This window comes from Theropithecus gelada, chromosome 9, assembly GCF_003255815.1.
Source record: "Theropithecus gelada isolate Dixy chromosome 9, Tgel_1.0, whole genome shotgun sequence".
In the NCBI taxonomy this organism is placed as follows: Eukaryota; Metazoa; Chordata; class Mammalia; order Primates; family Cercopithecidae; genus Theropithecus; species Theropithecus gelada.
In genome coordinates, this window is record NC_037677.1 from 37,600,700 (window position 1) to 37,611,019 (window position 10,320).

The 10,320-nt window shown below is 39.2% G+C and overlaps 1 pseudogene; it reads left to right on the top strand.

Moving 5' to 3' along the window:
• The first annotated feature begins 8,505 nt into the window (after positions 1–8,505).
• On the top strand, positions 8,506–9,116 carry LOC112631877 (annotated as a pseudogene).
• Positions 9,117–10,320: the final 1,204 nt, after the last annotated feature.

The window sequence follows — 10,320 nt, forward strand, 5'->3', positions numbered from 1 at the left end:
AGAATTTAAAAGTGAAAACTGAGGGGTGCAAATTACAATATTACATAAATTCTGAATAGGGAGAGATCACTTCATGTTGGAGTGAGATATCTGGGAATGTAAAGGTAGATTGTAATAGAAGAGAAAGGGGCTCTGCAGAAGAGAGAGGGGTGGCGTGATCAAAGCGGAACTAAAGACAGGAACTGGAAAGCGCTACAGTTGATCATCATGCAGGAAACAGAAGTTAAAATTAAAATGGCAGATTTGGTCCAGATTATAGAAAACTCTCGGATGCAGAGCCACTACATCTGTAATTTATTTTTTTCAGGTAAAGAGAATAATTAGAGGTTTTTCAGCATGAGAGTGCTACAATAACAGCAGGCTTTTCTGAGGATTTGTTTGTTGGTAGTTGGGGTCTAGATGGCTTGTGCTGGGTGGCAGTGACCTGTGAGTAGTGGTACAAGGCAAAAATGAAATGCAGGGCAAAACCCTTGAGATGCCTGAAGGTAGCAGGTAGAAGAGGATAGTTAGGAACGTAGGCTTTGAGTCAAAGAGACTTGGGTTTGAGAACTGGCTCTGCCACATGCTGGTGATAAGATTTTAGGCAGGTTCTTTAACTTCTTTAAGCCTTGGTTTCCTCATGTGCAGTCAAGGGTACTAACAGTACCTACTTCAATGCCTTGTTTTGATGATTGGTTAAAGTAGTGCAGTGAAAACACATTTACTGCAGTGCCGGCCACAGAATAATCCTAACAAATATTAACTATTTCTACAATTATTATTGGGGGGACAATGCAATATCCTCAGTGTGAGGTGGTATGGACTCGATGAGGGTGTTGGTAATTAATAAGGAGAGGAAGGGGCAAATGGGAGATAGTAGCAGGAAAAAGTTGGTAGAATGTTCTGACCTATGGGACTGAGTAGGGAAAAAATATGTCCTGTAGCTCTTGTTGGATGGCTGGGAAAATGATGGAAAAAAAAAAATGTAAAAAGGAGTCAGAGAAGTTGGTTTTGGAGCAAAGATGACAACTGTGATTTGTAGAAAAATTTTTGAACATTCAGTAAAAATTAAATTCTTTAGTAATCTGTTGTGTGTGTGTGAGGCATTTTATTCCTTTAACATTTATCACTGTGTCAAACACCATTCGCTTGAGGCATGCATCTTAAGATAAAGCTCTTCACCCACTAACATCAGGAATGGTACCTTTTCCGCCAGGTGGCTGGCCTCTACAGCAATGTCTGTGCCAGAATTTCCCATTCCAATCACAAGGACTCTCTTGTCCTTAAATATATCTGGATGCTTATATTGCCGGCTATGAAAGTACTGGCCTTTAAAGGCATTAATACCTATAGAAAATAAAAGAGAAGTCACATAGAGAATTTACAGGATCAGTGAATGAAACATAAATATTTTTCAGTTGATAATATTCTTTTGACAGATGATTTTGGTCATTTTTACTAGTTTTCTCAAGGCTGAGAAAATATGAAATATGAATACATGACTTTACAAGACATTGGCAGGTAATTATTTAATGGAGGTTATTACTCCATCTCACTAGATAGGCCTCCAGTTTTACTTACTAGATAATTAACTACTGAGTTGAAGTATTGTGGCATAAAGACATATTAAGCAAAGTATAAGGAGTTATTATAATTTTAAAGGTTGATAAAAGTCAACAGGACAATAATATTCTATTGATTAACACGATTTATATAAGCTTTTCATAAGCAAGGAGCAAGGACAAGGAAGCTTAAGGGAATTGTGAGTCAGTGTCTCTTTTCAGAAAACTTTTTGACCTCTGCTATGTGCCTGGTACTGTGCCGGATGGTATGGGGGAATAAGATAAATAAAATGTTGTCCCTATTCACAAAGTTTCACGTTAGTTGGGGAAGTTCACTTGGTGACTGACTGTAACTTAGGCTAAGTTTGCTGGGTGGGCCAGAGTTGGCTCAGAGAAAAAGGAATTATGTCAGTTACACCAGGATTCAATCTACTGGGCTAACTCGATAGGATACCTTAGGCAGTGATGCTGAATCTTATTGAAACATCACACGAATGGAGAATGTTTGAAAATACTCTTTTTTTAAACAGCAATAACTAAAGCACAAAATACTCTTAAGACAACATTACATAATCAGAAGTAATTTGTACTAAAGAAAGAACTTCTTTTTTCCTAAAAAAAAGTAATAAGACCTCTAGATTCTCAGGGGAAAAATGTATATACTTGTGGGGAGTGACCTTACAAGGCCTGCTGGCTCTTTAGCTCACTTTGAATGAGTAGAAATCTAACATGAATCCAAGTTAAAACCTAACCACAACACAGAGCATTTGGAATTCAGCAAGGATGCAACCAAGTTCCAATATTTATTCGGCACAGGAACCCAATATGGATCAGAGAACTGTTGAGAAGAAAGAGCTGGAAAAGTCTAAGCAGAAACATAGAATTATCCCTGAATCTCATGTTATTTTAGATTCTCTTTGGATGGGCTTTTTTAGGGGGGTCACAAATGGACAAAAATGAGACTCTGTGGCTGTCTCTTAACAGACTAATACTTTCTCTTATCTCACAGGAAGACAGAGTAAGATCTTACACTAGGTAAATGTGGCTGTGTTGGTAAGTAGCAGAATATCCTATCTAAGGAAAAACAATTGTATATAAAAAAGAAAAAAGGTAAATAGCAGAATGTATATATGTGAATGATAAAAGTAGTCATCTTGGGAAATCATATGTTTATTCTAACTGTGATACCTATTATTTTTTCTAAGACTTTTTAGCACAACTTCTTTGGAATTGCTTCTAGAGCTTGTGATACATATTTTTAAACATCTTTAGTGAATTTGAATTTTTATGACAGTTAACAACCATCGCAAGGAGTATGTGCCATCTAAGCAAGTCTGCTGTAATTCAGGAGATAGAGAGGTTGGGAGAACTCCTCTTCAAGTCTAAAAATCACAGAATTTCAGAGCTCAAAGGCTCCTTAATCATTTAGCCAGGGATTTTAAATTGGTAGTGGTTGATAAGATGGGTTTTAAGAAAGACTGCAAGTCTTGTAGAGCTCTTCTTGCTTGATTTGTGATGTATACTGTTGGTTAAAGTAATCCAAGCTCTTCAATTTGTGGGTGAATTTGAGGCTTAGAAAGGTTAATTGGGAGACTCAAGAGTAACAGCTAGGTGGTTGTGTATGCCAGAATTCATACCTGCTGGGTCCCTATCTCTTCTACTCAAACTGAGCATATTGGCTCAATTGCTCTCAGGTGTGCTTTATTATTTTAATCTGATGTAAACTTGTGTGACTTTGGGGGGCAAATCCAGGACCATGAGAGGTGTATGTTTATGGTATTGGAATCACTACAGGTCATATGTAGACTGTGATTTCTCCACTGGACCTCATAAAACTCGATTCTTTCCTCCAATACAGGTAACATGTTGCTTTATTCACCTCTATATTCTTAGCACCTAGTGCAATATACTGTAAGTGCTGAATGAATGTAGTTTACTCCCTATGCCATGGAACTTTCTGGATTCTTGAGGTGACTAGGTACTCCTTTCTGGAATTTTGGAGTGGATGGCTGCTCAGAGCCTTGCTCTGCAGGAAAGAATGACAAAAAATTGGGTTGTCTCTGTGATGATGAGAGTCCATTATTGAATGGGTTCAAGAAGAGGCTATGGAACCTCTCTTAGAATTGCTGAAAAATAATTTCCTGCATTGGGAAGAAGACTTAACTTGCTTCTTTCCAAGTCAATGATTCTATTCTCTGGAAATTTTCAGGGTATGCTTTATCCTAATCTAACCTGATCTGACTGACCTCTGGGGGCAGATCCAGAATCACAGCATGTTTATAAACTTATTGTGGTAAGATGAGTCTTGGGATCATTCTAGGCAATCATTAGATGATTTGGAGAAAAGTTTCTTGAAGTTTTAACTTTTTGAATGCTTGTTACAGATGAAATAAACGAAACTGTTACATTTTCTGTTCCATTGAGTTAAAATCCAGTTAAAATTTGGCATAGATTAACATGACTATGGTTGCAAAAGGCAGATAAGGAAACTGAGACCCAAAGATGTCTTAACTTGTCTCCCAAGACTAATCTCCCTGTTGACTATTGAGCAGTGCCGTAAACCTCGAATCTAATTGCTATCACTCACATAAAAGAAACAAATAGAAAAAATTACTTTTTTCTTTATTCACAGATTGACTTTTGTGGTCTCTAAACTCAACTTTGGCAATGTGTACCTGCTGCTGAGGTTAACAACTTGTGTAAGCATCCCATGTCTTAGGAGACTTTCTGAGTGCTACCAGTCACTTGAGGGACACTGAATCTTGGTAAAGCATAAAACTGCTTATAAAGTTATCCATTTTGCTCTTATGTATTCATAGATTGTTTGGAACAAATGAAAACCAAAAACTGGCCAGAAAATGCTGGCTAGAAAAAAACAAAACAAAACAAAACAAGCCTCCTGTTACCTCCCAACTTTAACTATTTAATGGAACAGCCATAGGAATTCATTCCCAGACCAATCAAGCATCAGAATGGCTCCCATGAGAAAACTTAAAGTTAGTTACAGAAAATACTGTACCTGGAAAGGAGTCCAGTGGCAAATAAGGCTTAGTAAGAAAGCCAGTGCAGACCATGACAGCATCAAAGATGGCTGACTCTTGCTTCTCATCACGCATAGTGACCACCTCCCACTGGCCAGAGACAGTAAAATCTGAACATTTTGTTACACTGCAGACTTTGGTCTGAAAAAGGAATCACAGATACGATTAGCAGTTGTCAATTAAGCACTTGCCAGTTGATGTACCAATGACATTTTAAAAGTTCTAGAACACAGAATAAACATAGTTAATAAGTATAAGCCTAGAAACCTAATCAGGTTACCAGACTAATCGTGATTCCCTAGATGGAAGTAGTCTAAGCTTGGAGAGATATCTAAGACAAGTGGTGGCATCCAAAAATTTTAAGTGATTTGCTCAAATTCTCACTGATAGAACCAGAATTAGAACCTGTTTCTGATGCCTTTTTCATTATTCTTTCTGTTATGCAACCTTATTTCTCATAGGGCTGTCTCTTTAACAATAATTCCTTTGACAGATACATGGGTAAGATATAATTGAAAACACGAATTTGGTCCTGGTTATATTAGCTTATGAGGTTTTATAGAATATGTTGCTGAAATATAAAATATTTTCCAGAACTAGAAAGCAATTGAAAAGTGCTAACATTATGGCCTGAAGTTTTTTGAGAGTAGTCCTCATTTCAAAGAATCTATTTTTTGCGCTTAGTGAGTACATACATGTACATGATTACTGGGCTTTAGTTCAGGAAATATATGTACAATAAATCTCAGACAAGTCAAATTTAAAAGGATAAAATATTCACTGACCAAAAGGCTTCGTATCTTTCTTTCTTTTTAAAGTTTTAAATAATATAGGCTTCTTAAATCCCTCTTAATGGGTTCACTGTTTGGTTTATACTGTTTGAAGTGCTTATTGTGTTTCTACATTTGTATTGCAACTGTTTTTTCTAAAACTAAATTTTCAGTTAGTTTAAAATCCTTCAAAATATATTTATTTTTAATCATAAAAATAATAAATGTGTAGCCCAGGCAACATGGCAGAACCCCATCCTTACAAAAAAATACAAAAAAATTAGCCAGGTGTGGTGGCCCATGCCTGTAGTCTCAGCTACTCAGGAGGCTGATAAGGGAGAATCACCTGTGCTTGGGAAGTCAAGGCTTCAGTGAGCCATGATAGTGTCATTGCACTCCAGCCTGGGCAACAGAGTGAGACCCTGTCCCCCACCCCAAAAAAGTTTGTCATTAAAAATTTAGAATATATAGAAAGGAATGAGAAGCAAAACCAAACAAAATCAACTACAGATCACATTTGAGTAATAACTATTTGTGTTTACTTTTTTTATTTTTTGAGATGGAGTCTTGCTCTGTCACCCAGGCTGGAGTGCAGTGGTGCAATCTTGGCTCACTGCAACCTCCGCTTCCCTGTTCAAGTGATTCTCCTGCCTCAGTCTCCTGAGTAGCTGGGACTACAGGCACGTGCTACCATGCCTGGCTAATTCTTTGTATTTTTAGTAGAGATGGGGTTTCACCATATTAGCCAGGATGGTCTTGATCTCCTGACCTCGTGATCCACCCACCTTGACCCCCCAAAGTGCTGGGATTACAGGAGTGAGCCACCACACCTGGCCTTGTGTTTACTTGTTAAAACATTGGCGAACATCTAGCTTTTTAAAAATTGTTCTAAAATGGCTTAGTGCCTGGCAGAGTGATTCATGCCTATAATCCCCACCCTTTGGGAGGCCAAGGCAGGAGAATAGGTTGAGCTCAGGAGTTCAAGACCGCCCTGGGCAGCATAGTGAGACCTTATCTCTACTAAAAGTTAAAAAAAAAATTAGCTGGGCATGGTAGTATGTGCCTGTAGTCCCAGCTATTAATACTTGGGAGGCTGAGGTGGGAGGATTTCTTGAGCCTAGGAGGCAGAGGCTGCAGTGAGACAAGATCCTGCCACTGTACTCCAGCCTGGGTGACAGAGTGAGACTTTGTTTCAAACAACAACAACAAAATAAAAAAGGTCTTGGGAAGCATGTATTAAAGGAAGTGCTTCAAATTCAGAAATTCTGATGCATTAAAAAGAAGATTTTTATATGTTGCATATATTCATTATGATAATGCTTTATTTTTACTGTATCCATTGCAAAATAAGGAAGTGGAATAAAATGCTCTTTGGAAATCTGTTTAGGAGGATGTACTAGTCCATTTTCACAATGCTGATAAAGACAGACTAGAGACCGGGCAATTTACAGAGGAAAAAGGTTTAATGGAGAACTCACAGTTCCATGTGGCTGGGGAAGCCTCACAATCACTGCAGGAGCAAAGAGAAGCAAGTCACATCTTACATGGATTATGTCAGGCAAAGAGAGAGCTTGTGCAGGGAAACTCTGCCTTATAAAGCCATCAGATCTCGTGAGACTTATTCACTATCATGAGAACAGCATGGGAAAGACCTACCCTTATGATTCAGTTACCTCCCTCTGGGCCCCTCTCCCAACATGTGAGAATTCAAGATGACATTTGGGTGGGGACACAGCCCAGCCATATTACTTTGCCCCTGGCCCATCCCAAATCTCATGTCCTCACATTTCAAAAGCAATTATGCCTTCCCTACAGCCACAGTCCCCACCAAAGTCTTAACTCATTTCAGCATTAACTCAAAAATCCACAGTCCAAAGTCTCAACTGAGACATGGCAAGTCCCTTCCACCTATGAGCCTGTAAAATCAAAAGTTGGTTAGTTACTTCCTAGATACAGTGGGGGTACAGGCATTGGGTAAATACAGCCATTCCAAGTGGGAGAAATTGGTGAAAACAAAGGGGCTACAGGCCCCATGCAAGTCTGAAATCCAGCAGGCCAGTCAAATCTTAAAGCTCCAAAATGATCTCCTTTGACTCCATGTCTCACATCCAGGTCACGCTGATGCAAGAGTTGGGTTCCCATGGTCTTGGGCAGCTCTGCTCCTGTGGCTTTGCAGGGTACAGCTTCCCTCCTGGCTGCTTTCACAGGCTGTCATTGCGTGTCTGCAGCTTTTCCAAGCACATGGATCTGACATTCTGGGGTCTGAAGGGCGGTTGCCCTCTTCTCACAGCTCCACTAGGTAGTGCCCCAGTAGAGACTCTGTGTGGGGGCTCTGACCCCACATTTCCCTTCTGCACTGCCCTAGCAGAGGTTTTCCATGAGATCCCTGCCCCTGTAGCAAACTTCTGCCTGCACATCCAGGCATTTCCATACATCCTCTGAAATCTAGGTGGAGGTTCTCAAACCTCAGTTCTTGACTTCTGTGCACTTGCAGGCTCAACACAATGTGGAAGCTGCCAGGTCTTCAGGCTTGCACCCTCTGAAGTCGCTGCCTGAGCTCTATGTTGGCCCTTTTAGCCACAGCTGGAGCAGCTGGGATTCAGGCACCAAGTCCCTTGGCTGCACACAGCATGGGGACTCTGGGCCTGGTCCATGAAACCACTTTTTCCTCCTAGGCCCGCAGGCCTGTGATGGGAGGGGCTGTGGTGAAGACCTCTGACATGCCCTGGAGACATTTTCCCCATTGCTTTGGGGATTAACATTGGGCTCCTGGTTATTGATGCAAATTTCTGCAGTTGGCTTGGATTTCTTCTCGGAAAATAAGATTTTTTTTTTTCTATTGCATTGTCAGGTTGCAGGTTTTCTGAACTTTTATGCTCTGATTCCCTTTTAAAACAGAATGCCTTCAACAGCACCCAAGTCACCTCTTGATTGTTTTGCTGCTTAGAAATTTCTTCTGCCAGATACCCTAAATCATCTCTCTCAAGTTCAAAGTTCCACAAATCTCTAGGGCAGGAGCAAAATGCCACCAGTCTCATTGCTAGAACATAAGAAGAGGCAGTACAATGAGCTCCATAGAGACAGTGCTGTGGCAAGTGAGAGCTGGATTGGCACTGGGCAACTCTGTGCCTTGCTAAGGAAAAATAACTAAACATGGGCAAAGAAGATCCTAAGAAGCCAAGAGGCAAAATGTCATCATATGCATTTTTTGTGCAAACTTGTAGGGAGGAGCATAAGAAGCACCCAGATGCTTCAGTCAATTTCTCAGAGCTTTCTAAGAAGTGCCCAGAGTGGTGGAAGACCATGTCTGCTAAGGAGAAAGGAAAATTTGAAGATATGGCAAAGCCGGACAAGGCCGGTTATGAAAGAGAAATGAAAACCTATCGACAGGAAAGGAGTTCAAAGATCTCAATGCACCCGAGAGGCCTCCTTCAGCCTTTTTCCTGTTCTGCTCTGAGTATCACCCAAATATCGAAGGAGAACATCCTGGCCTGCCCATTGGTGATGTTATGAAGAAACTGGGAGAGATGTGGAATAACACTGTTGCAGATGACAAGCAGCCTTGTGAAAAGAAGGCTGTGAAGCTGAAGGAAAAATACAAAAAGGTTATTGCTGCATATTGAGCTGAAGGAAGGCCTGATGCAGCAAAAAAGGGATTTGTCAAGGCTGAAAAAAGCAAGAAAAAGAAGGATGAAGAGGAAGATAAGGAAGATGAAGAGGATAATGAGGAGGAGGAAGATGAAGATGAAGAAGATGATGAATAAGTTGGTTCTAGCACAGTTTTTTTCTTGTCTATAAAGCATTTAACCCCCCTGTACACAACTCACTCCTTTAAAAATTGAAATGTAAGGCTGTGTAGGATTTGTTTTTAAACTGTACAGTGTCTTTTTTTGTATAGTTAACACACTACCGAATGTGTCTTTAGATAGCCCTGTCCTGGTGGTATTTTCAGTAGCCACTAATCTTGCCTGGTATAGTATGAGGGTTGTAAATTGGCATGGAAATTTAAAGCAGGTTCTTGTTGGTGCACAGCACAAATTAGTTATATATGTGAGTTGTAGTTTTTTCGTCTTCAGTTGTCTCTGATGCAGTTTATATGAAATAATTGTTGTTCTATTAACTGAATACCACTCTGTAACTGCAAAAAAAAAAAAAAAAAAGTTTCAGCTGTTTTGTTTACATTCTCAATGCTTCTAAGTAAATACAGTCTTTTTATTAGTATTGTCCTTTTCATAGGTCTGAAATTTTTCTTCTTGAGGGGAAGCTAGTCTTTGCTTTTGCCCATTTTGAATCACATGAATTATTACAGTGTTTATCCTTTCATATAGTTAGCTAATTAAAAGCTTTTGTCTACACACCCTGCACATCATATGGTGGTAAAATTAAGTTGAGATAGTTTTCATCCATAACTGAACATCCAAAATCTTGATCAGTTAAGAAATTTAACATAGTCCACTTATATTTACAAACTGAAGAGTAATCAATCTACTTAAAGCATGGGATTATTAGAATTAAACATTTTGAAAGTCTGTCCTTGAAGGAGTAATAGAAAAGTATGTTCTAACGTTTACATGAGGACTCTTTTCTTTAACTCCCATTACCATGTAATGGCAGTTATATCTTGCAGTTCCCACATTAAAGAAGACCTGTGAATGTATCCCCAAAAGCATGAGCTTAAAATACAAGACTGCTGTATTATACTTTTTGTTGACATTAGTCTCAGTGAAGACTACAAAAATGCTGGCTATAGATGTCTTTTCCCATTTATCTAAATATGGACTGCTCAGGAAATGAGACTTTCCATTAAAAGTATTTTTAATTAATTGGGCCAACTTTTAAAACAAAGATGTCACATTCAAAACAGCATATATTTTCCTATATTATGGTTTGCCCCATCAAAAATCTAAATAGGAGGAAAGAAGACACTTAAACTTTGCATCTCAGTATGAATTATTCAATTTATTTGAA